Raw genomic sequence first — 27,027 nt, 5'->3', positions numbered from 1 at the left:
CCATTATTCTTCAGCAAAACAGTGACCTGTGAGAACAGAAAAAAAAGAAAAGAAAAAAACTAATACAAACCTAATTTATATACACAGAAATGCACTGAGTGGATAAACTCTAATAAATAGGTAATCGAGACACAGAGACAGACGGATTCGAGAAAGGCAGAATGTATTTTTGACTGCTTTATTTATCTGACATGTGTCCAATTTCCAAAGTAAAGTTCTCAACATATCGATAGGGAAAAAATAGGGGAATAATGAACTTCTTAAGCAGAGAGTTGAAAGTTGATAGATTGAGCTTTTCATTTGCCCTGTAGTGTAAGATAGATAGATAGATAGACAGATAGACAGATAGATAGATAATGTATGGATGTATATGAACAGATAGATAAATCTTTATTACAGCTGTTTAATTAACTGGGAAGAGATCACAAATCTGTGAACATTTTCAAATGATTTTCAGTACATTAATTTTCAAAAGCCTGGGAGTCTGAGTCTATAAGAATATATTTAAAAATTTTCCCATAGAAATTCTGTATCAGATTTTTCATTTGTCATCTTCTCTTCGAAACAAAAAAAGTATTTTTTTTTAATTTCAACAGATCCCATATATCTAGGATGATCAATGAAAATTGACACTGCAAAAGAAAGCATAAACTAACAAAACTACCAAACAAAGAGAATTGCAAAATCCTAAAGAGAGAAGAAGAAGAAGAAGAAGAAGAAATGTAAAAGAGAAATTCAATAAATAATCACAAAATCCAGAACTGTAAAAATGGAATTTAAAAAAAAAACAAAAAAAAAACCCCCAAATTTCTCAATTTTGTGGAAGCTTACATTTTCAAATTAAAGAATATTTTCAATGGAAGTTTGTGCAGATAATTTGGCTTTCAAAAATGTAAAGAATATATAGGCTAACAGGAACAAAATAAAAAAAATGAACAAACAAACAAAACCTCACCCAATTTCTATACACCGATCCGACGAAGTGGGTATTCACCCACAAAAGCTCATGCTCCAAAACGTCTGCTAGTCTATAAGGTGCCACAGGATTCTTTGCTTCTTTTACAGATCCAGACTGACATGGCTACCCCTCTGATACTATACAGAGATCCAAGGTTATGTGAAATTTTAACTCTTCTCCTCCAGCATACCTATTTATGTGGGTGTAGGTAATACAAATAATTTGTTTAAGACTTGAAACTGTTTAAATATGTTCTTGTTGCCTCTGGGTCAAGGTCCCTGGAGTTTCTCATGCTGGCACTTTTCTCATTCAGTAGTCAATCAAAGCTTTATGGCCCGTAAGTTAGGAAGCATTAAATGAAGTTATATGACTTGCCTTATATTTGATATATTTGTTTAGAAAATGGGTCCTATTCCCAGTGTAGCTCCACTGAAGGGAATAGACGAGAATACCAGTAGTGTAAACAGATGCAACTCTACTGAAATCAACTAAGGCTAAATCCTCAGTTGGTGTAAATCATTGTAACTCCATTGAAGTCAGTGCTTATCATGGCTCTAATGAATTAAACAGATCATCCTCACAACAGCTGAAGACCTCACCCTATAGTTGCAATTTTTATTAAATATAGAGGTTGTGATTTTTAAAGTGACCAAAGGGATTTAGACACACAACTCTCATTAAAAGTCATTGGAATTTTAGTCTCTAACTCCTATAGGGTTCCTATAACAACTCCTAGCCAAAGAGCCAGATTTTTAAAGGTATTTTGGCCCCTAATGGATTATCAGAAGCATGTAGGTTCTTAACTTCTATTGCAATCAATGCATTTTAGATACTTAGGTGCTTTTGTACTTCTCTCTAGGTGCCTAAATATCTCTGAAAATCTGGCTTTAAGCATCCAATGAAAATGAAATCTCTCTTGAATGCTGAAATTTGAACATCATAATGGGCTACAGACCAAGTATTAGTCACTAAAATTATTCATGTGTCTTTAGCACTTTGTTTGTTTGTTTGTTTGTTTGTTTGTTTGATAATAATTTGGTGCTAATATTTGTGGCTTCATTTATCTAGAGCCCACATTCCAAGGGTAAAAGTTAGACACAGCTTGATACCCTGTTGTACAGTTCTGCACTGATCTGAATTATGGGTCACCGCCCTGAAGTTATGAAGGCTCATCAATGTGAATAAGAGGTTTTCAACCATCATTAAGAAAATGCATACACATACGAGGGAAAATGAAAGTGTGCATGTTAATTCATAATATTTGAGTGCTCTCCAATACTCTAACATTTTTCCCCACGGAATTTCCAAACAGGGAGTGTGGATATAGACAGACAGATGGATGGACAGACAGACACACACACACAAACATATGAGAAGAGTACATGTTTTCAATATTGGTATAGAAGGGAACAACTTGCTCAGGAAGGACAGGAAGGGAAAAAGGGGAGGAGGTGTTGCATTGTATATCAATGATATATACATTTGCACTGAGGTTGAGATGGAATAGGACACAGACTGGTTGAAAGTCTCTGGGTGAGGATAAAAGCCCTAAAAACAAAGGTGCTGTTATGGTAAGTGCTTATTTTAGATCAACTGAAGAGGAAGAAGAAATGGTTGAAGCCTTTTCTAAACATCTAACAAAATCATCCAAAGCACAGGACTTGGTGGTGATGGGGACTTCAACTACCCAGACATCTGTTGGGAAAATAATACAGCAGGACACAGATTGGAGGCAATTTTCTTTATTTCAGAAGATGGAAAAAGCCGCTAGGGGAGAAGCTGTTCTAGATTTGATGTTGACAATTAGGGAGGAACTGGCTGAGAATTTGGAAGTGGAAGGCAGCTTGGGCGAAAGTGGTAATGAAATGATAGAGTTCAGGATTCCAAGGAATGTAGGCAGGAAAACAGCAGAATACAGTTAATGGATTTCAAGAAGGTAGACTTTAGCAAACTCAGGGAGTTTGTAGGTAATATCCTATGGGAAGCAAATCTAAAGGGGAAACAGTTCAAAAGAATTGGTAGTTTTTTAAAGAGACATTATTAAGGGCACACAAGCAAACTATCGCACTGCATAGGAAATATAGGAATAATGGCAAGAGACCACGCTAGCTTAACCAGGAGATGTTCAGTGATCTGAAACTCAGAAAAGAGTCCTACAAAAAGTGAAAACTAGGTCAAATTACAAAAGATTAATATAAAAAAACAACACAAGCATGTAGGGACAACATTAGAAAGGCCAAGGCACAAACCTCACCATCTTCCACTCAGGGGGCAAATCATATTTCTTTTTTTTTTTTACTTAAGTAATATAAACACATGACATAGAATGTGTGTGTGTATGTATACATCACAACACAATTTCTTCCTGGAGAAAGGAAAGAAGAAACATATGACATATGCTAGTCATGTCACTTAGCATCTTTCTACATGCTACTGTGATGAGGGCTGCATGAGAACTTGAATAGAATAGAATAGAATAGAATAGAATAGAATAGAAAAGAATTCAGGTGTATATGAGCACAAATCACAAGGCCATGGAGAATCAGATTCTCTGTGTTTATATCACCAAGTGATTCAGTTTGGGTCATATCACAAGAACGTTTGGATTGGAAGGGTCATTAAAATGGGATAGTCAAAGAAAACTAAGATAGCTAGGAGCTCAGTTCCCATTGACTTGGAAAATTCCAATCTCATCCATCTTTTGTCAAAGGGAACGTACAATAGTTGATAAAGGCCTTACCTAAAGCCCAATGAAGTCTTTACATTTTCTTTTAGGGATTCAGGATCAGGCCATAAACAAAGGAGCCAGAAATACTTGCTGAATTGGTAATTTGGAACTAGTGGCTGATGTGACAAATTTCACCTGCTTGTCCATAACTTTCAAATAAAAATGTGTATTGTGACAGTGTCAGGCCAGATGGTTACAAGAGAGTGGTCGAAGTTAGATACATTAGCTCCAGGTTAAGCAGGTCCCTTTTCCTTGAGTAAGATAACAGGGACTATTCCAGAACACTTAGGAACTTTCTAGAACTAATTAAGGCAGGCAGGCTAATTAGGAAGCCTGTAGCCAATTGGGACGTTACTAGAATTAATTAAGGCTAATCAGGACACCTGGTTTAAAAAAGCTCTCACTCCAGTTAGTGAGTTGTGCTTAAGGAACTGGGAGTGAGAGGACATGCTGCTGGAGGACTGACGAATACAGGCATTAATAGACATCAGGAGAAAGATCCTGTGGTGAGGACAAAGAAGGTGATGGGAGGAGGCCACGAGGAAGTAGCCCAAGGGATTGGAGCTGTCTTATAGCTGTTCCAGAAGGCACTCCAGACAGCTGCAGTCCACAGAGCCCTGGGCTGGAACCCACGGTAGAGAGTGGGCCTAGGTTCCCCACTAACACCTCCCAACTCCTGGTCCAACACAGGAAGATCTCTGAGGCTAGCAAAATCTGCCAATAAGCGCAGGACCTACCAAGGTAGAGGAGGCACTTTATCACAGTATTCATTGTTCAAAGATAATTCATGAGAAATCTGATTGGACTGCACACTGTACACTTTGTTGCGTATGTCTGCTGAACTGTACACACAATGAGAGAATAGAAGAATAAGCTTCTGCCTATGTTATGCATTGGCAACAGGAGGGGGCACCAGAAAGCTACTGCTGCTGGCAGCACCAAATGAACACATTGTGGGCCTGATTTTCCTTCTGCTTACACCAGTGGAAATCAGGCTTTGACAGTTTTCAGTTTTCAACAAAATCCATAGGCTTCTGCCCACTGATGCTGAGAACATGCCTGGAAATTTTGGAATTGATCATATATGATTTTCAAAAGCTATCACATTACAGACAGACTGACAGATGAGAAATGCCATGGAGTTAACTATAAGGCCTTGCTTCAATCATTCTGTAAGATGCATGTTACCTAACACCTAGAATGAGTTTTTTCCCCAGTATAAATACTCTATATTTCACGTTCAAAATTCCTCTGCCATGAACTTTCTCCAATACTTGTTTCAAATTTACTTTTTGGTAGAAAATATCTGCTAGTGAGAGATCTAATTCAGTTATTTCTCTTGTTCTTATTGGCTAGCATTTTCAAATAAATCTAAGGGTATGTCTACACTACAAAATTAGGTCGAATTTATAGAAGTTGTTTTTTTAGAAATCATTTTTATACAGTCTATTATGTGTGTCCCCACACAAAGTGCTCTAAGTCGGCGGACTGCATCCACAGTACCGAGGCTAGCGTCAACTTCTGGAGCGTTGCACTATGGGTAGCTTTGTGTAGCTATCACACAGTTCCCGCAGTCTCCGCTGCCCATTGGAACTCTGGGTTGAGATACCAGTACCTGATGGGGCAAAAACAGTGTCAAAGGTAGTTCTGGGTACATGTTGTCAGGCCCTCCTCTCTCTCCCTCTTTGAAAGCAACGGCAGACAATGGTTTTGCTCCTTTTTTCATGGATTACCTGAGCAGATGCCATACCACGTCAAGCATGGAGCCCTGTCAGCTCACCATCACTGTATGTCTCCTGAGTGCTGGCAGACATGGGACTGCATTGCTGCACAGCAGCAGCTCATTGCCTTTTGGCAGGAGACAGTGCATTACGATTGGTAGCAATTGTCATCGTATATCTGGGTGCTCTTTTAGCAGACCCTGGTGAGGTCGGTCAGGGGCACCTGGGCAGACATGGGAGTGACTCAGCCAGGTCATTCCCATCTTTTACTGAGCACCCAGGAAATGACGATGGCTAACACTCGTACTGCACCATCTTCTGATGAGCAGCCAGCAGATGACGATGGCTAGCAGTCATACTGCACTGTCTGCTGCCAGCCTAAGACGTAAAAGATAGATGGAGCAAAACAAGAAATTGACCAGATTTGTTTTGTGAAATCAAAGTCCAGCTAAACCCAGGGTTTTGAGTTCAGTCCTTGAGGGGGCCTTTCTGTATAACAATTGTTTGTGTTTCTCCTTGATGTAAAGCCATCCCTTTTATTGATTTTAATTCCCTGTAAGCCATATCATCAGTTGCCCCTCTCTACATCAGAGCAATGGCAGACAATTGTTTAGCGCAAAACCGGGCAAGGAGCCAACAGTAGCGTGGTGACGAGAGGGACATGGTCACAGACATCTCAGAAAGTACGGGCCAGGCAATGTGCCTCGGCAATGTGCACATCATGCTGATGAGCTAGGCATGAGCTCTTCAAACACACTGGCCAAACAGAAAATGAAATTCAAAAGTTCATAGACTTTTTCCTGTCTACCTGGCCAGTGCATCTGAGTTGAGGGTGCTGTCCAGAGCAATCACAATGGAGCACTCTGGGATAGCTTCCAGAGGTCAATACCGTCAAATTGCGTCCATGTTATCCCAAATTTGAGCCAGCAAGGCTGATTTCAGCGCTAATCCCTTTGTCTGAGATGGACTAAACAAATTGATTTAAAAAGCCCTTTAAGTGAAAAAAAAGGGCTTTGTTGTGTGGACGGGTCCAGGCTTAAATCAAGGTAATGCTGCTAAATTAGAGCTAAAGTCATAGTGTAGACCAGGCCCAAGACACCTATGGACCCAAAATCCTAACACCTAATACCTTTGTAAATTCCAACCATTAGCCTTACTATAATTCATGCACGGTTGCCCTTGTATTTATTGTTATTATTTGGATTGTTGATTTGGTTTTTCAGATGAGGCTAGGGGAAATAAGTGCTCAACTTCAATTGAATTTCACTGGGATCTGGGCACCAAGTGACAGATTTTTAAAGGCGCTTTGCTGCCTACATGGAAACTAGGAACATAGATACTTTTGAAAACCTACTAAGAAATATTAGCTCCAAGTCCTTTATTGTCCTTTGAAAAGCCCTGTCAGTATCATTCTCTTTTAATATTTGTAGGCCTGATAGCATCCAGAGTCCCGATCATATTTGGGGTCAGTTTGTTCTAGATGTTGAACATCTATGAAGATAGACATGGTCATGGCAATTGAACATAAACAGATTGGAAGTAAATTTATCACAAATATCTTGTAGGAAATTTTTTTTTTTAGTTCAAACTGCAAAATTCACGAAAAGTCTCATACTCTAGCTGTTCTATCACCCATTTTTCCTCTACAAGTTTTACATAAAACTGGAGGCAATGATCTATTCTGATTAGAGCAGAAAACAATCTACTTGTTCACTTTTATGTAATTTCTCTCCAATTAAACTAATAGGATGGAAAGATGAGTTTCGGAGAACATATCCCAAAAGAAAAAAACATACTCCAAATAATTGGTTGGGAGCATTTGTCTCAGAAGATCTGCCCCCTTGTTCAGATGTGCGCTATATATACAAATTAGATCCATTTCCACTAAAATACCATAATGTCTTTTCAAGGAAACGAGTTTCTCAGATAGATAGATAGATCGATAGATAGAATGTATATTTGTGATAGAATTTGTTTCTTCATCTCTCATTCAACACTTCGGAATACTGAAGGACAAGAATTAACATTTCACTTCCTGTTGTTAACAGGTGAGTTTCTTTTATGTTTTGGATCTATTTATTATTTTACATTTCTTTTGCCTGGCAGTGAGCATAATCGTGAGAGGTCTTGAATCCATAATTGTTCCACTCATGACCTGGCAGATCTTCAGTGCAGTCATTAAGAACAAAGAAGCCCATTTGTGTTGATAAAGTGTATTCAACAAAAGGTTAAACGTTTTGCCACCTTGTAAAGGACTATCTATCTATCTATCTACTTCTTTCTTGCTCACCTCCTCAGCCAGGATGAGATTTCACAAAGTGCTCAAAGGCCAGATTGGTAAAGGTATGTAGGTTCCTAGTGGAATTTTCAAAAGTTACCTAGGCACCCAAAGTTGTAGGTACCTAGGTGCTTTCAAAAATCTCACTTGGCATCTATATACCTTTAAAAATCTGGCCCTAAGTTATTTAGGAGTACAAGTCCCATCAAAATTTCAAAATTCCACCCCAGATGAATTAGTGATCTAATCTGCAGTCACTCATCCATAGTCACATATCCCAGATTCTTTTAAAACCTCATTTAAGGTACAATGGTTTATTTCCATTCACCTGATCCCCAGCATAGCTCCTTCACATATTCCATCAGTGTAACCTTTCTTGTGGGACTCTACCTTTATATATCATGAGGTTTTATTTTAAAGCTTGCTTGTCTGAAAGGCATAGTGGTCTTGTGAATCAGGCGTTAGACTGTGAGTCAGAAGACCTGATTCTCATTCCCTGCACTGTGCTTTGTGGCAGTGATTTACCCTTAAACTCTGCCTCTCCCTTTGTCGTCAGTATAGACTGTAAGGAATTCAGGGCATGGATTGTCTCTCACTCAGTGTATGTATAGTGCCTGAAACCACGGGACCCTGAGCTCATTTGTGGCCATTAGATGTTAGGGAAAAAATAATGGCAAATGTCACTTGCTCCTTCATTTCCAGGCAGAATGGTGGAGCAGTATTGGCTCAGAGACTTGAAGCTATAGCTGGCAACAGAATTATGGGGGGTTCCAGTTCTATCAGTGGATAAAGAGAGTGAAATTCATATTCTGATGTGTCCAAGTGAATCAACAAAGTCTTTGATTCAAGTTCTAAAACATAAAATAAATATCTCTATGTTTTTCAACTTGTACATTTTCAGGTTTGAAAATAAATACCGTTATTTATTTAGACTCTACCTGATAAACCAGGCACATTCCCCATAATAATAATAATAATAAGAACAATAATAAGAAAAACAACAAGGAGTCCAGTCACACCTTAAAGACTAACAGATTTATTTGGGCATAAGCTTTCCTGGGTAAAAATCCCACTTCTTCAGATACATGGAGTGAAAATTACAGATGCAGGCATTATTATACTGACACATGAAGAGATGGGAGATACCTAACAAGTGGAGAACCAGTGTTGACGGGGCCAATTCAATCAGTGTGGATGTAGTCCACTCCCAATAATTGATGAGGAGTGGACTACATCCACTACATCCACATCAATGCCAAGAGAGAGAAAGCAGCAAAGAGTCCTGTGGCACCTTATAGACTAACAGACGTATTGGAGCATGAGCTTTCATGGATGAATACCCACTTCATCGGATACATGTAATGGAAATTTCCAGAGGCAGGTATAGGCAGGAGAGGGAAAGTTGCTTTTGTAGCGAGCCATCCACTCCCAGTCCTTATTCAAGCCCAAAATAATGGTGTTAAATTTGCAAATGAATTTTAGTTCTGCAGTTTCTCTTTGAAGTCTGATTTTAAAGGTTTTTTTTTTTGTTCAAGTATGGGTACTTTTAAATCTGTCGTAGAATGTCCAGGGACATTGAAATGTCCTTCTTCTGGCTTTTGTATGTTACCATTCCTGATGTCAGATTTGTGTCCATTTATCCTTTTATGTAGAGACTGTCCAGTTTGACCAATGCATATGGCAGAGGGGCATTGCTGACACATGATGGCATATATCATGTTAGTAGATGTGCAGGTGAATGAGCCCCTGATGGTGAGGCTGATGTGGTTGGTTCCTATGATGGTGTCGCTAGAGTAGATATTGGGACAACATAGGCAATGAGGTTTGTTACAAGAATTGGTTCCTGGGTTAGTGTTTCTGTGGTGTGGTGTGCAGTTCTTAGTGAGTATCTGCTTCAGGTCCGAGAGCTAACTGTAAGTGAGGACTGGTCTGCCTCCCAGGGTCTGTGAGAGTGAGGGATTATTTTCCAGGATAGGTTGTAAATCATTGATGATGTGCTGGAGAGGTTTTACCTGGTGGCTGTATGTGATGTCCAGTGGTGATCTGTTATTTTTCTTGTTGGGCCTGTCCTGTAGTAGGTGACTTCTGGGTACCCATCTGGCTCTGTCAACCTGTTTCCTCACTTCCCCAGGCGGGTACTGTAGTTTTAAGAATACTTCATAAAGATCTTGTAGTGTTTGTCTCTGTCTGAGGGATTGGAGCAAATTCAGTTGTATCTTAGGGGTTTGGCTGTAGACAATGGATCATGTGATGTGTCCTGGATGGAAGATGGAGGCATGTAGGTAAGGATAGTGGTCAGTAGGTTTCTGGTATAGGGTGGTATTTATGTGACCATCACTTATCTGCACTGTAGTGTCCAGGAAGTTGATCTTTTGTGTGGACTGGTCCAGGCTGAGGTTGATGGTGGGGTGCAAAATGTTGAAATCCAGGTGGAATTCTTCAAGGGCCTTCTTCCCGTGGCTCCATATGATGAAGATGTCATCAATGTAGTGCAAATAGAGGAGGGGCGCTAGGGGATGAGAGCTGAGAAAGAATTGTTCTAAGTCAGCCATAAAAATGTTGGCATACTGTGGGGTCATATGGGTACTCATAGCAGTGCCACTGACGTGAAGGTATAAGTTGTCCCTAACTCTGAAATGTTTGTGGGTGAGGACAAAGTCACAAAGCTCAGCCACTAGGTGTGCTGTGGCCTCATCAGGGATACTGTTCTTGACAGCTTTTAGTGCATACTCATGTGGAATATTAGTGTAAAGAGCTTCTACATCCATGGTGGCTAGGATGGAGTTTTCAGGAAGATCACCAATGCATTGTAGTTTCCTCAGGAAGTCGGTGGTGTCTCTAAGTTAGCTAGGATTGCTGGTAGCATAGGGCCTGAGGAGAGAGTCCAAATAGCCAGATAATCCTGCTGTAAGAGTGCCAATGCCTGAAATAATGGGATGTCCAGGGTTTCCAGGTTTATGGATCTTGGGTAGCAGAATACCCCTGGTCGGAGCTCTAGGGGTGTGTCCATATAGATTTGTTACTGAGCAGATAGTGTAGGTTTTTTTGGTACTCCTCAGTGGAATCAGAGGATAGTGGCCTGTAGAATGTGGTATTGGAGAGTTGCCTGGCACCCTCCTGTTCATAATCCCACCAGTTCATTATGACTACAGCACCTCCTTTGTCAGCCCCTTTGATTATAATGCCAGAGTTGTTTCTGAGGCTGTGGATAGCATGGCTTTCTGTACAGCTGAGATTATGAAGCAAGTGATGCTGTTTGTTCACAATTTCAGCCTGTGCATGTCTGCGGAAGCACTCTATGTAGAAGTCCAGTCTGTCATTTCGAACATCAGGAGGAGTCCATGCAGAATTCTCCTTCTTGTGGTGTTGGTAGGAGGGTTCCTGTGGGTCAGTGCACTGTTCGGTGGAGTGTTGAAAATATTCCTTGAGTCAGAGACGATGAAAATAGGCTTCCAAATCACTGCAGACCTGTATCATGTTCGTAGGGGTGGTGGAGCAGAAAGAGAGTCCCCAAGATAGGACAGATTCTTCCGCTGGGGTAAGTGTGTGGTTGGATAGATTAACAATATTGTTGGGTGAGGTAAGGGTACCACTACTGTAGCCCCCGTAGCATGTAGGAGTTTAGATAGTTTACTGTGCTTTTTCCTCTGTAGAGAAGTAAAGTGTGTATTGTAAATGCCTTGTCTTGTTCTTCTAAAGTCCAGCCACATGGAAGTTTATGTGGAAGGTTCGTTTTGTATGAGAGTCTCCAGTTTTGAGAGCTCATTCTTGATCTTCTCCTGTCTGCTATACAGGATGCTGTTCAGGTTGTTCCTCAGTTTCTTTGAAAGTGCATGGCACAGTCTCTCACCATAGTCAGTGTAGTGTGTCGATTGCAATGGATTTTTTACCGTCAGTCCATTTGGTATGATGTCCATCTGTTTGCACTTGGAGAGGAAGATGATGTCTGTCTGTATCTGTGTGAGTTTTTTGATGAGGTTGATGGATTTCTGTTTCATATGGCTAAATTCAGTGCCTTGCAGAAATAAAATCCATTTGCAAATGTAACACCATTAATTTGGGCTTGAATAGGGACTGGGAGTTGTTGACTCACTACAAAAGCAACTTTCCCTCTCCTGGCATTGACACCTCCTCATCTATTGTTTGGAGTGGACTACATCCATCCTGAATAAATTGGTCCTGTCAACACTGGTTCTCCACTTGTTAGATATCTCCCTTCTCTTCACGTTTCAGTAGAATAATGCCTGCATCTATAATTTTCACTCCATGCATCTGAAGAAGTGGTTTTTTTACCCAGAAAAGCTCATGCCCGAATAAATCTATTAGTCTTTAAGGTGCCATCTGACTCCTTGTTGTTTTTGTGGATACAGACTAACATGGCTACCCCCGATACTTGACACGATGCAAGGCATTGAATTTAGCTATATGATAGATAAAAAAAACAGTACAGTATCTTGAATTGCACCTCAAAGTGTAGATTGTACACAGTATGTGCAAGGACAGATCTTCAGTTGGTCTAAAGCAGTATGGCTCCATTTATTTCAGTAGAGTTATGATGATTTACGTCAGGCGAGGAACTGGCCCAGTGACATAAGTAGGCTTTTACTGCTTTACACCAGATGTTCATCTGCCCATGAGTGATTTACACTGGCAGAACTACCAAGGAGAGAATAAATTCTTCGCTAGCATTGATTTCCAATAGTAATTTCTGGAAAACACCTTGTGCCAATCCAGAGATAGATAGATAGATAGATAGATAGATGTGTAGTCCATTGCCTTCTTCATTGCCAAGAGCTTATGCCCCTATAGCACTCCCATTTAATCATATTACATTTGTTAATCTCTGTTTCTATTTTTACAGCTCACATGTTTGAGGAATAAGTGTCAATGGAAAATCAAACTGCTCTGAACTACTTTATTCTCTCGGGACTCTCCAGTGATCCACAATTCCAAATTTTCCTCTTCCTAGTGTTTTTAGCTATTTATTTTATCACCTTAGTGGGGAACATGGTGATCATGCTGGTAATAAGGGCTGATCCTTGCCTCAACACACCCATGTACTTTTTTTTGTTCCATTTATCCCTCTCAGATATCTCTTATTCCTCAGCCACAGTCCCTATGATGCTTGTGAATTTCCTAGCAGAGGTGAAAAGAATTTCTGTCAATGGTTGCAATGCCCAGATCTTCTTCAGTCTCATGGCTGGTTGTAGTGAAATATTCATTCTGGCAGCAATGGCTCATGACCGATATGAGGCTATATGTAATCCACTGCATTATATGAGGATTATGAACAAATACGTCTGCAGTCAGCTAGCGATTGGTGCATGGATTGTGGGGTTTATATGTGCATTGATAAACACTCTTCCCTTATTAAAACCACAGTTCTGTGGGCCCAACAAAATCAACCATTTCAGCTGTGAGCCTCCTCCAGTATTAGATCTATCGTGCACTGACACCTTCACCAATAAACTGTTGCTTCATACCTCTGCACTGTTGGTAGGACTCATCACCTTCTCTGTTAAGCTAGTCTCTTACATTCACATCATCTCCACCATCGTGAGGATACGCTTTGCGGAGGGCAGGCATAAAGCCTTTTCCACCTGCAGCTCCCACCTGATTGTTGTTGTTTTATTCAACAACACTGGCTTGTTCCGATATCTGAGACCCAAGTCAGTATCCTCAGAGGTTTTGGACAGACTGTTTTCCATCCAGTACAGCATCTTAAGGCCCATGTTAAACCCCATCATGCCTGAAAAACAGGGAAGTGAAGGCAGATCTGGGGAAAATATTAGAGAAATTCAGATTCCTCAAGTAACATTAGTCTTGATAATTGAATCTATGATAAAGATCAATGGAAGAAATGTCAGCCTGTGGTTGGCAATGTTCTGACTTCTTGCAATATATAATGATGTAGCAGCAGTGAGGCTTATCTGTAATGATTTCTGAATAGTGTATGTTGACCTGGTTATTGGAATGGCTGCTATGTGACTTTTCTGGGTTTATCCAAGAGTGTTCCTGGGAAAGAAGCAGAAAGGCAAAACAATGACCAATTATAAGACTACTTTCAGCAAACACTTAGGGGTTATTGCAGAACAATGGGAGAGCCATTGAACCTCAGGATACAGGTTCAATATTCTGTTGAGCCCACCAAACTGGGTTTGGACTAGCAGGGCCCCCAAACCCCAGGAACTGATAAGACAAAGGAATGCTGCTGCATATAAAGGCACTTTTTCTGTCTTTAAAGAAGTAGATATCAAGTTTCTACTAGTGTGTGTGAAGAAAGTGGACCTTACTAAGCTTCCTTTGGGGGTTGGTGAGGTTGTTTGTTGTTTTACAATCCCTTTTTGTTTCTCTTATGTTATGTTTATTCCTAATGTTAAAATAAAACACTGCTTTGTTTTAATAAGGTTGTCTGGTCCCTGGATTCTCTCTGTTCACAAGATCCCAAAAGGAAGAACACAAGCATTGAACCCTGTTGGACCTGTTGGGTAAAGACTGCTAATGCACAGAGTGCTGTAGCCCAGGGATTGGTCTAAGAGTCAGCGAGCTGAATGATTCCATCCCAGCAGATGTAAATGCACAAGGCCTGGCTCCTGAAGTAGTGTACACAAAGAAACCAGAAAGGGGACAGAGCTGAAGCTAGTCATGTAATCATGTAATCATGACACTTGGAATTTGTGCTTATATGATTTTGTCAAGAATTGTGTTTTCTTTCTTTCTTTCTTTCTTTCTTTCTTTCTTATTTGAACTGGAAGAAAAATGCCATCCTACCCAAAATCTTGTTTCTGGCTCTCAGTCATGTATGGATGTGACAGTCTGTATCCCTATATTCACTCTTTTTATAGATTTTGTAGAAAGTATGCCTTATGAGATATCATTTCAAAATTCATAATTTGCAGATCATTATTGTCCTGGTAAAATATGTGTGAAAACATTTTATGTAAAGTTATAATATTCTAATGTATAACATTACTGAGACATGTTCCAAGTTTAGAAAAGCAGGCACAAACCAGTTCCTCAAAGGCAAAAGACAAACTGATGCCTCAGTCTAGGGTCAACAACATTAAATAGACTATCACCTGGTTAAGTGGCCATTCTTTAGCAGGAAAAAAGATCTGAGGAGAAATCCACATTTTGATAAAGAGACATCTGGAGGTTCCCATCCTCACAGACCTTCTGTTCGCTGAAGCTCAGCTGGAGATGATTTTCAAAGAAAAAGAGAACTGTAAGAAAGGGGAATAGATGCCCCCAAATGCCCTTTCTCTCTGCCCACAGTATCAACAACACCTGAAGGACAAGAAAATTAATATTGAACTGGAATTCCAGCCAGTAAGACCGCTGAAGCATGTGGTGAGAGAGACCTTTTCTTTGAATTCATTTAGCTTGTTAGGTTAGGTGTTAATTGTGTTTTAACTCTTATTTTCATGTAACCGATTCTGACTTTTATGCCTCATTACTTGTAATCACTAAAAATCTATCTGTAGTTAATAAACTTGTTCTATTTTTTTATCAAATCAGTGTGTGTTTGGATTGAAGTATTTGGGGAACTCTATTTGAGATAAGAAGGTTTGCGCAGATCATTTTCTATTAATGAAATGACAGATTTTATATGTGCTTGTATTATCCAGGAGGGTGCTAGGCAGTACAAGATGCACATTTCTGGGGAAAGTCTGGGATTGGGAGTTTGCTTGTTTTGCCCTCCAATGTAATTCATGAGTGGCTGGGTATAGCACTCATGCAGGATAGCTGGGATGCTTGACGTGTTGGAGGCTGTGTGTGAGCAGACCAGGAGTAGTTGCTTTCAGAGCAAAGCTGTGTAAAAGGCACCCTAGGTTGGAAATTTGAGAGGACACAGCTGTCTCTCAGTCCAGATCACATTCTGGGTAATGTCACAATGGGATTTACCTAGTATATCATTTTTGCAGTGAGCATAAAGTAAATAAATCACCTACATAATATCACATGGACCTCAAATACCTATAAAGGACATAGTTTTTGAAATGTGCTCTCAAGGCCAACAGATATTTTTGTTAAAAGGGAAGGATTAAGATTAAGAGTTCAGTTACGGGAGAAGAAGCAGTGAGACTTTCTTTTCTATCAAAGAGGCTGCAACTTGGATGCTCCTGATGACAAAAGCAACGCAGAAATAAAAATAGAGCTGATCAGACTGCTCCTTTTTTCCCATGGAAAATTTCAATTAAAAAATGTTTTATTGAAATTTTCCATAAAAAGATTAAACTTTTTTTACTGAAAAGGCAAAATAAATAAATAAACAAATAAATAAAAACCTTCCTGCAAAATATCTGGGCTGAAAAAGGAAATATTTCAGTTAAAATACAAAATTATCCAACCAAAAATTAAAATATTTTGGCTGAAAGTCCACATGGAATTTTTCATTCTGGTGCCTCATGCTTCAATTATTCTCCAGGGAATTCTTGTCAAACTTCATCTCCCATGACACACCACATTCTTCCCTCATGGAGACTGGAGGAGTTTGCATCATGGGGGTCCCTTGGGGTCCCATATCATGTTGCCTCATTGGAGATGTTGTCCAGATGGGGTACCCAGCCTGTAAAGAATAATGGTGCCATGAGGAAATGTAACTACAACTACCATGAGGTATTATGGTAGGATATCCAAATTGAAAGATTTGCATTTTTTTGTTTGTAGGCCTTTGGTTTTTCAACAAAAAGCGAAAATTTCCATGGACAGGAGACATTTTTCATGAACAATTTGTTTTAATTGAAAACTCAATTTTCGACTGAATACAAATGTTATTTAAAAATGTTTAACCAACCCTAGAAGTCTTTAGGAATCTTGGTAGACTCCAAGCCATATGGGGATTTGTATGGGTAAACAAACACCAAAAATTTTACCTGGGATACAATAGGCAGCTGGAGCAATTTGTGGAGCACTGGTATCATCTAACTGCAGTGAGATGTCCTACTAAAGGGATATCATATGGTGCCAGATAAAGAACACACTACTCACAAGATGCACCGTTTTCAATCTCTCTTCTTGGAAATTGAACTGTGGGGTCAGGTAGGGCAGGAATTAGGATACACTGACTTACATTTTTGTAAGGAGAGTTGAATTTCACTACCATGAAAGAATGTAGGTTGTGATTCCAGCACCCTTAGTCATGTTTAGTAGAACTCTATTCCACAAACAGTCCCACTGATTCCACAGACCTACTTACGGAGTAAGTAGTTATTCAATATGAGTAAGGATACCATAATTGGGCTTATCCCACCCACACACTGGATGAAATGAGTTTGAATACTGACTTCAGCAGATAGCGGGACAGAGAGCTGGCTAAGTGGGGAGCGTGTCCCTGCCACTCCCCAGTGGGCAGCAGCCACCCCAAACCCCTCAGGCAGGAGCCAGTAGCGGGGCCCTGCCTCGGCTGCGGAGGACGGGCCGCTCCTCCTCAGCTTGTCCCCACCGCTGCAAGCAGAGAAGTGGCTCATCCTCTGCAGCCGGGGCAGGGCTGTGCTACCGGCTCCTGCCTGAGGGGAGTGGTGATGGGAGATCGTGGCCCTGCCCCGGCTGCAGAGGATGGGACACTCCTCCTCAGCTTGTTCCCGCTGCTCTCCTGTGGTCAGCGGCCATCCCCCTCATGTGGGGGCCGGAAGTGTGGCCCTGCCCCGGCTGCAGAGGGTGGGCAGAACATGGCGCCTGGACGGGCCACTTCTCCTCGGCTTGTCCCTGTCTCTGCCTCCTCCCCCTCCTCCCCTCTGTGCCACGTCCTGCTGGGGGAGGGGATAAGCGAGTGGAGAGGCAGCCTGGGCTGAGCCGAACTCGTGCCAGGCCCAAGGCGAAGACCGAGGATGAGTAGGGCTGGGATCCAGCAGCAAACCCAACCCCAAGCCGCTGGAGCGGCAGCGATGGGAGATGAAGCCACCTCAGGCCAGATCCGGAGTAAGGTATGAGTCAGGCTGGGCAGGAGGTTCCCTGGGACCTCTGGGGAGCTTCCTCCTGCTGGAGACACAGAGGCTGATGCCTCCCTTCCCAGCCCCACACAGTGCATCGATGCCTGGCCTCTCCTTCTGCCTTCTGCTCTGCCGGGGGCAAGCAACCTGGCAGAGAGGGGTAGCATCTGTCCGGAAAGCCCAGCACCTCTTCTTTGGCTCCTCCAGCCCCAGAGCTCTCGCCATTGCATGCTTTTCGGGTTCCCAGCTTGGCAGCCTCAGCGCTGGGAAAACACCAGCAGGGCTGGGTCCAGTGTGGGTCCAATCAATGCGGTACAGCAACATCAGCTAAATTCAGAAATTCTACGTTGGCAAGTGGTGTTGGAACATTTACTGGCAATCATTAATTTCCTGACCGAACAGCGCCTCGCATTCCGTGGATCGTCTAATATTTTATATGAGAATAACAATGAAAATTTCTTAAAATTGGTTGAGTTATTGGCAAAATTTGATAATGTTATGGCTGAGCATATATGAAGAGTGAAAGATGGAGAGATTCACACCCATTATTTGGGTAAAAATACAAAAAATGAGTTAATAGAATTAATTTCTAATGGAGTGCATAACTAAATTTTATCAGATTTGAAACATGCCAAATATTACTCAATTATAGTTGATTGTACTCAAGATCTGAGCAAAACTGAGTCAATGTCAATAGTTTTATGATTTCTGAAAATTGATGAAAATGCAGAAGGGAGAATTTGTGAACACTTTCTAGAATTTATACCAGTGAACGAAACTACTGGGAAAGCCCTCACAGATGTAATTCTACAGAGATTGGAACACTGTGGAATACCTTTAGAAAATATGTACGTCCAGGGTATGAGGACGACATGAAGGTGTACAGCAAAGAACATTGAATTTAAACTATCAAGCTTTTTTTCATTCCTTGACATGCACATTGGCTCAATCTGGTTGTCAGTGATGCTGCCAAATCATCAAAAGATGCTGTTTCATATTTTAACACAGTGCAAACAATTTACAACTTTTTAGTGCTCCCACACACTGTTGGGCACTCTTGAAGAAGCATCTTGAACAAAAACTCACACTTAAACGTCTAAGTCAAACTAGATGGGAAAGCAGGATAGACGCTATTAGACCATTCTGATATTCATCAGGAAAGATTTACGATGCACTAATAGAAATAAGCCAGGACTTGTCATATGTTCCTTCATTTCAACATGAAGCTGAAACATTGGCTCAGAAAATGACACAGTTTTAATTTTTATGTTGCATGGTTGTTTGGCATAATATTCTGAATCAAATTAATTTGACCGGCAAAGTTATGCAGAACATAACCATAAACATATCCAAGGCAAAGACGATTTTGAATAAAGTGCTGAAATATTTTAAAAAATACCATTCAGATGAAGGATTTGAAGAAACTTTTAACATTACCAGTATCAGTGGCTTCTGGTGAGTGCAGTTTCTCAAAACTGAAATTATGAAAAAATTATTTGAGGTCCACCATGTCTCAAAATCGTTTGTCAGGACTTGCATTAATTTCAATAGAAAGTGCTATTGCAAAAAAAATTAGATTTCACTGACTTATTTAAAGACTATGCAAGTGTAAAAAACAGAAAAAATCAGTTCATATACATTCTTTTAATGTATAAAAAACTGGAAGACATTAACATTTTTCAATACAGTGTACAGTTGAACTCAAATTGTTTGAATTGTGCTTTTGTTAAAATTAAATGACTACACAAGTAAAAAAACCAGAAAATTTCAGTTCATGTAAATTCTTTTAATTCTTGAGAAACTGGAAGACACTAATGTTTTTCATTACAGTGTACAATTGAACTCAAATTGTTTGTGTTTTTGTTAAAATTAAATGTTAAAATTACAATAGTAGGAAATTGTTTTATTTCACTAACTAAAAATTCTCTGCTTTGATTTTTTAAAACTGTAAACAGTCAAAACAAAACTGCAAAGTGCAAACATATGAAAAAGCCAAAGAAAAAAAGAAAAAAAAAGTGTGTGTGTGTTGGGGGGAGCCATAATTTTTTTTTGCTTGGGGGAGCAAAAAAACTAGAGCTGGCCCTGACTGTGTTGCACAGGAGTTACATTTTTTTCACAGCTCTGAGCAATGTAGATAGTTCAACCTAACCCTTTAGTGTAAACTAGCTCAAAGAATCCACCATTTCCTTTGATATTTTTTTTTCCCCCAGTGGTTAATCAGCCTCTCTGGCCGACACTCTGCTTATACATCCAAAACTGACATTTATCCTGTTTTTTTTTTACCACAGAGTCACACTGGCAGCTCATGTTTGATAGTTTGTCCACTATGACCACTATATCCTTTTCAGAATCATTGCTTTCCATAAAAGCAGCAAAGAATCCTGTGGAACCTTATAGACTAACAGACGTTTTGGAGCATGAGCTTTCTGGGTGAATACCCACTTCCTCAGATGCATGTATTCACCCACGAAAGCTCATGCTCCAAAACGTCTGTTAGTCTATAAGGTGCCACAGGATTCTTTGCTGCTTTTACAGATCCAGACTAAGGGCTTGTCTACATCACAAAGTTGCAGCGCTGGTAAGGGGGTTACAGCGCTGCAACTTAGGGGGTGTACACATCTGCAGGGCATCACCAGCGCTGCAACTCCCTGTTTGCAGCGCTGGCCGTACTCCCGTTTTGTCTCGGGTGTAGAGGATCCAGCGCTGGTGATCCAGCTCTGGTAATCAAGTGTAGACACTTACCAGCGCTTTTCTTGACCTCCGTGGAATAAGCAGGTATCGCAGCATACCTGAGGAAGCCTCTCTGGTAATCAAGCAGGTCTCCTTCCCTGCGGTTTGCAGGGGGGTTCGGGGAACGCGAGAGCAAACCGCGGGGAAGCAGGTCTCCTTCCCCGGTTTGCTCTCGCGTTCCCCGAACCCCCGTGCAAGCAGGTCTCCTTCCCTGTGGTTTGCAGGGGGGTTCGGGGAACGCGAGAGCAAACCGCGGGGAAGCAGGTCTCATTCCCCGGTTTGCTCTCGCGTTCCCCGAACCCCCGTGCAAGCAGGTCTCCTTCCCTGGTTTGCTCTCGCGTTCCCCGAACCCCCCTTGAAGCCGCCCAACAGCGCTGCAGTGTGGCCACATCTAACACCACTTGCAGCGCTGGTTGCTGTAAGTGTGGCCACTCTGCAGCGCTGGCCCTATACAGCTGTACTAATACAGCTGTAACAACCAGCGCTGCAAAATTGTAGATGTAGACATACCCTAACACGGCTACCCCTCTGATAATTGCTTTCCATGATATAGTCCTCAGATCTGTAGGTCCAGCCTGAAATCCTTGTTCCTAGATGTATAGCATTACCTTGCCTGTATTAAAACACACTTTGTTTGAATTATGTCTATTTTAATTATATTCCTATCCTCTAATTCTTTATCAGTTTAAATCTTTACTGGCCTTTCATTTATTTTGCCCAGGATTTATGTTAGACTAACCAACTTATGGTTGCATGGCTCAACATAGCCTTTTATTCATAATATGTATGCACAGTATTTGATCATTTTCATTTACCACAGCCATTTTACAGTAAACAAAAAATTCAGTTACAACTCTGATACTGTTTTTAATCATGTTATCCATAAAAATATTGAAACCAGAATGATGGCATCTCTCTCTACTCCTCCTCCTCCTTCTCTCCCTACATTTCCTATAACTTATAGCTGAGATAGTGTTTGAACCACCAAATTTCTAACTTCTGTGATTCTATGCATCTCTCAGGTTTCAGGAATAATAGAGACACGGAACAGAACAACCAGACTGTGGGGAGAGAATTCATGTTACTGGGATTCACTAGTCAATGGGTGGTGAAGATGTCCCTATTCCTGGTCTTTCTAATCATCTACACCACATCCCTCGTTGTGAATTCCGTCATTGTTGCATTGACACTGCTGGATCCTCAACTCCACACACCTATGTACTTTTTCCTCTGCAGCTTGTCCTGCCTGGAGGTCTTCTACACTTCGGTCACTATTCCAAAGATGCTTTCCAATTTCCTGTCCAGGAAACCCAGCATCACTGTGGGTGGCTGCATTGCTCAGTATTACTTCTTCTTCTCTCTAGGGGCCACCGAATGCTTCCTTTTGGCCACCATGGCCTATGACTGATATTTGGCCATATGTAATCCATTGCAGTACAGTGGTCTGATGAACCACAGGCTCTCTCTCAAACTGGCCATTGCCTGTTGGGTCTGTGGCTTCCTCTCCCCCTTGCTGCCTACACTCATGATTTCCAAGCTCCCCTTCTGTGGCCCTGACCAGATAGACCATTTCTTTTGTGATGCAGACCCACTCTTCCAACTCTCTTCCACCGACACTTATGTCCAGCAAGTGGCCGGATACACGCTTACCTCTGTTATGATCCTGTGCTCCTTCACATTCACCATAGCTTCTTATGTGCACATTGTGGGTGCGCTCCTCAAGAAGTCTTCAGGCAAGGAGTGGAAGAAGCCCTTCTCTACCTGTGCATCCCACCTCACTGTGGTTTCCATCTATTATGGGACCATTATTTTCATGTATGTCCGGCCAGGGGTCAATCAGTCATTCAACCTAGGCAAAGTAATGTCAGTGTTTTACACAGTGGTAACCCCCTTGATAAATCCCATGATTTACAGTCTCAGGAACAGGGAGATGAAAAAGGCTCTGAGAAAAGCCCTAATTACCATAGGGAAGCGCTAGGGGGCACTGTGCTGCAGTGAGCAGAGTGGGTGGCTCAGTAGACTGCGCTTTCCGCTATCCAACAGGTTTGACTCCAATGCCCAGAATAGTATTAGGGGACATTGTACTGCAGTGAGTGGTATGGATGGCTCAGTAGGGAGGGTCCTTCCCCTGGAATAAGTACAGATCTAAATGGCTGTTAGGAGGTGCCATTTTTTTTCAGGTAAACATGTGGTCCTGCCTCCGTTGTCTATTCAAGTTTCCATTATAATTTTTTGCAAGATGTGAAGCTTTACTCTGGGCATCCTAACCAAATTATTGTATCTGCAATTACATTTCACTGAGAATTTCATTTGCACAAAGTTCATCATGGATTCACATTTGACCCTTCTCTGGTCTCTCAGGCTGCACCTCTCTAGTTTACGGCCCTCTTGCCATCACTTGTCCTGCGGTGGGATCCTGTGTGTTAGTATATAGGCCTGTTTCTGAGCCTGGGATAGAATTTTGGATTGACCTTTTGATACTCTTATATCTTATACTATCATGTGTGAATAAAAGACAAAGATACTGTGTGTGTTGCTTCTGCCCAGCTAGATGGGTTTGTTAGTATAAGGAAAGCAGATAATAACAGTTAAAAGTATTATAGGGTATGGTGGGAGTGTAATTATGAGAATACACTGGAAGGCTGCCTGCCTTCACTCTCAAGCCAAGATCAAACAACCAGTTAGGAGGGGCAAGAGGGTTGGAATGGGGGAGGCATAAGACACATTAAAAGCCAAAGAAAGGCCTGGCCTTAACCAGAACACAACATCACTCCTTACCCCTCCTACTGTTTACAAAAAGGTGGGACGAAGACCCCAGACTCACAGCCTTCCAAAATGGAAATGACCAAACATCGTAAGGGGTGGGACCAAGGGTGTGCATTGCAGGTATAATTATGTCAGCTAAGGTGCGGGGCAGATGAAACACTGGGAAACAGCCTTTTTCAAACACAGTATTGTTGAAGATTTGCTCTAGTTGAGAAATAATTATTCTGGGGAAGTTCTCTATACTGCATTGATAATGGGGTCAGACTAGAAGGCCACAATGGTCCCTTCTGGGCCATGGAATCTATCTATCTATGAATCTTAGGCCTGGTCTACACTAAAAAGTTAGGTCAGCTTAACTACAGCTTTCAGGGATGTGAAAAATTTTACTTCCTATGCCATGTCGTTAAGCCAACCTAAGCCCTAGTGTGGACACTGCTAGGTCGAAAGAAGAATCCTTCCGTCAACCTGGCTACTGCCTCTTGGAGAGGTGGATTTTCTACAGCAATGGAAGATCCCTTCCATAACTATAATAAGTTTCTACATGACACAGCTGCAATACTATAGCATTTCTAATGTAGACATACCCAGAATCTCTACAGTAGGAACACAACATAACAAGAGAAAATGATGGAAGCACAATAAAAGGCCTGTACACATCTCTAATGGCTAAGGTAGGTCTAACTCAGGGTTTCTCAAACAGGGATCACCGCTTGTGTAGGGAAAGCCCCTGGTGGGTCCGGCCGGTGTGTTTACCTGCCCTGTCTGCAGGTCTGGCTGATCACGCCTCCCACTGGCCACGGATCGCTGCTGCAGGCCAATGGTAGCGGCTGAAAGTGGTGGTCAGCACATCCCTCAGCCTGTGCCACTTCCAGCAGCCCCCATTGGCCCTGAGTAGCAATCCAGGGCCAGTAGGAGCCACAATTGGCGGGACCTGCTGATGGGGCAGGTAAACACACCAGCCTGGCCCGCCAGGGGCTTTCCCTACAGAAGCGGCAACCTCTGTTTGAGAAACCCTGGTCTAACTTATGTCAGAGCCCTTTTCCCATGAGGACTGGGGTTCAGTTTGCTTTCAGTTGTTCCTCATTCACACTCTCTTGGCCTTCAGAGGCTGTTCCTTTATTCACCCAAAAGATTTTTGCTCCAATTTTTTCATCTTGAATACCTCATGTGTTTAGTCTCCCATCTCCTCTGCCAAAACAAGCAAGATCAACCGAAGTAAAACTTCAAAGTGAATTATACCTGTATTGTTTTATAAGTATGGGTAAATGGGAGAGGGTATCTAAAACTTTGCCCCCTTTCTTGCATATATGCAACTAACCCCTGCTTGAATTAACTCCTTGTAATCATATTGTCTGTTGGGTTACTGTGTGGGTGGATGGTTGGAATTGATGACCTTTGCTATTCAGGAGGTCAGGCCAGATGATGTGGTGGTCCCTTCTGGCTCTAAACTCTATGACAATGACACTCAGAGAAACTGACGGAACAAATAATATTAATAACATATTACAAGTAGCACCACTTCCTTCACAAACTGCATATTACTTCCTTCCCTGGACTCTTGTGTAGTATTGTTCTGTTCCTGTAGAAATGGTAAAGCAACCTGGGGAGAAATGTATTAGCATATAAATATTCATTTAGCAATACCAGCTATAGCTGAAAATTATCTGGGCAATTGTGGTTTTTTCCTCAGAATTGGCTACATTTCAGTGGAGGGTAAAACAAGTCTCATATATAGCTCTTTGTATGAATTGAATTATACAAGCATAACTCGGTGTGAAAATGTAAGAAATTAAATAAAAAGCAAACATAAGCACTGTCAGTTATTATGATTTTCCATTATTCTATCATGAATAAGATAATTAATGGTCATAGTTAAAGACTAACCCTGAATAGGACAATTATTTGTCCTGGTTCAGATGCTCAACTGGTGTAACTCAGTGTAGCACCATTGAAATCAGTGGGACAGATTCTGTTGGAGTCAATGGGAACAGCTGACAGAATGTATTCAAAAGTTTGGCCTCTGTGACTGGCACAAGATCACATAAGGATTCTGCAGCAGAGCCAGAAATTTACATGAGACTCCCCAAGTTCCAACTCAGCATTTTAAGATAACACCATTCTTCCTGTCTAGTGCGACTTCTCTCAAAGCAAACATATCTGTTGCTTGACATTTAAACTGATACATTAATGTAAGTATCAGTCACACTAGTGTTTGCCTAATGAAACTATGTATATAATTTGTATCTATGTCTTTTACAAATTCTGTATTCAGATAGAGCTCAGATTCCCAAGGGTTTCCTCTAATAAACTGAAATGAATGCCAGATCTCCGCTTGTATAGTTAGATCTCAGAAAACAAGAGCTGCCTGTTGAAGATGCATGCAAAACCAAAATCTAAGGTGCAGAAAGGTAGGATATTACGCACACACACACGCAAAATCACAAAAAGCAAGAAGGATGTTCAACTGTCATATCATGGATATGGATGTGGTAGAAGGCCTAGAATAGAAAAGAACAGAAGACACCTTTTGAGTCAACCCTCAGCAGATGTAAATGGATTCATTTCCTTTTACTGCAATGAAGTTATGCTCTTTCAGTTTACCATACATATGAGGGAAAGGGATTGAAATGTAGGATGGAGACCAATTACACCACAAAATTGACAGATTCTATCTATCTATCTATCTATCTAGTTTCTGTTAGTTTCAAAGTTGCCTATCATTCAATCAAACCTAGGCTGACAGTCATTGACCTCCACGGCAGTCTGAAGGCTTTAGGGTGTGTGTTTGTGTGTGCTTGTGTTCTATAGTCTCCTTCCATTTCTTCCTAGACCGTTATCCTGTCATCAAAATCGATATCTTTGGATCTCAGTTGGCAAACTGATTTAGTTAAATACTTTATACTCCTATAAATATCATTGAGAAAAACAAAGGTCCTCAGAGGTTGTAGAGTTCAGATTTCAGTGGTTATTTGGAGCCTAAATACTTTGAGGCTGTGGGCCAAATTACTCATTTCAGGTTTGGGTTGTGAGGGCTGGCTGGAAAACAATAATTCAGTTTTGTGAGGAAAAAAGCACACTGAGATGAAACCAAGACCTTTCAAAGAGTGTTATCAAAGGGGGGGGGGTGCACTGATTCTATAGCCCAATGGTTTGTTTTTATCTGTGTATCTGGGTTTGTTTCTCAGTTTGCAAATGTCTATTTGTGTATATGCCAATTTATGTATTTCTGTGTATGTATGTTTCTGAGATATTTATGCACTGAATGTTATGGATAAGTGCCAAGTGAGATTTTCACAAGTGCCTAAATGAGTTAAGTCATCTAACTCCCAGAATGTTAATTGGAGTTAGGTGCCTAAATCATTTAGGCACTTTTGCAAATTCCACTCGGCATTGATCTGCAGCTTTTGGCACCTAAATACCATTGTCAGCAAAGTTTTGAATAAGGTCTGAGTGATGACCACGAATCAGATCCAAAACATGTTTATTGAATTGTGGTACCTCACACTGATGCTTATATTAGAAATTGACCTAAAATGCCGAAAGGCTGAACTGTGAATCTCCTCATCACAGGAGTGAGCAGTATCTACATGAGGTCAGTGGATACATTCAGATAAGCCAATGCTTCCCAATTTAAATAAAGAGTCCTGCAACCTGGCATGGTGTTCCGATCTACAATGGATTCAGAGTTTGAAAGTAACCCTATCTGGGATCTTCATCATATAGACTGAAGAGCAAAACACAATATTCAAATCAGGATATCAATTTCTGATTAGTCTGACAGTGTTTGGACCTGGGGCTCTGGTCCATCTCTATTTTATATTCATGGGAATATTCTATTTACTACCTAGTGTTTGCTAGTGTTAAATCACTCCATTGATCTCATCCCCTCTACCCAGATTAACCACTATGCAGCC

General features: G+C 41.1%; 1 pseudogene; it reads left to right on the top strand.

Annotated features, from left to right (window-relative positions):
* Positions 1–24,332, top strand: part of LOC127040895 (olfactory receptor 6N2-like) — a 31,410-nt pseudogene extending 7,078 nt beyond the window's left edge.
* The last annotated feature ends 2,695 nt before the right edge of the window (positions 24,333–27,027 follow it).

The sequence above is a fragment of the Gopherus flavomarginatus genome (assembly GCF_025201925.1).
Source record: "Gopherus flavomarginatus isolate rGopFla2 chromosome 11 unlocalized genomic scaffold, rGopFla2.mat.asm SUPER_11_unloc_1, whole genome shotgun sequence".
NCBI classification, from domain to species: Eukaryota; Metazoa; Chordata; order Testudines; family Testudinidae; genus Gopherus; species Gopherus flavomarginatus.
Note: the sequence above shows the minus strand (reverse complement) of the source record. Positions and strands in the feature narration are given on the sequence as shown.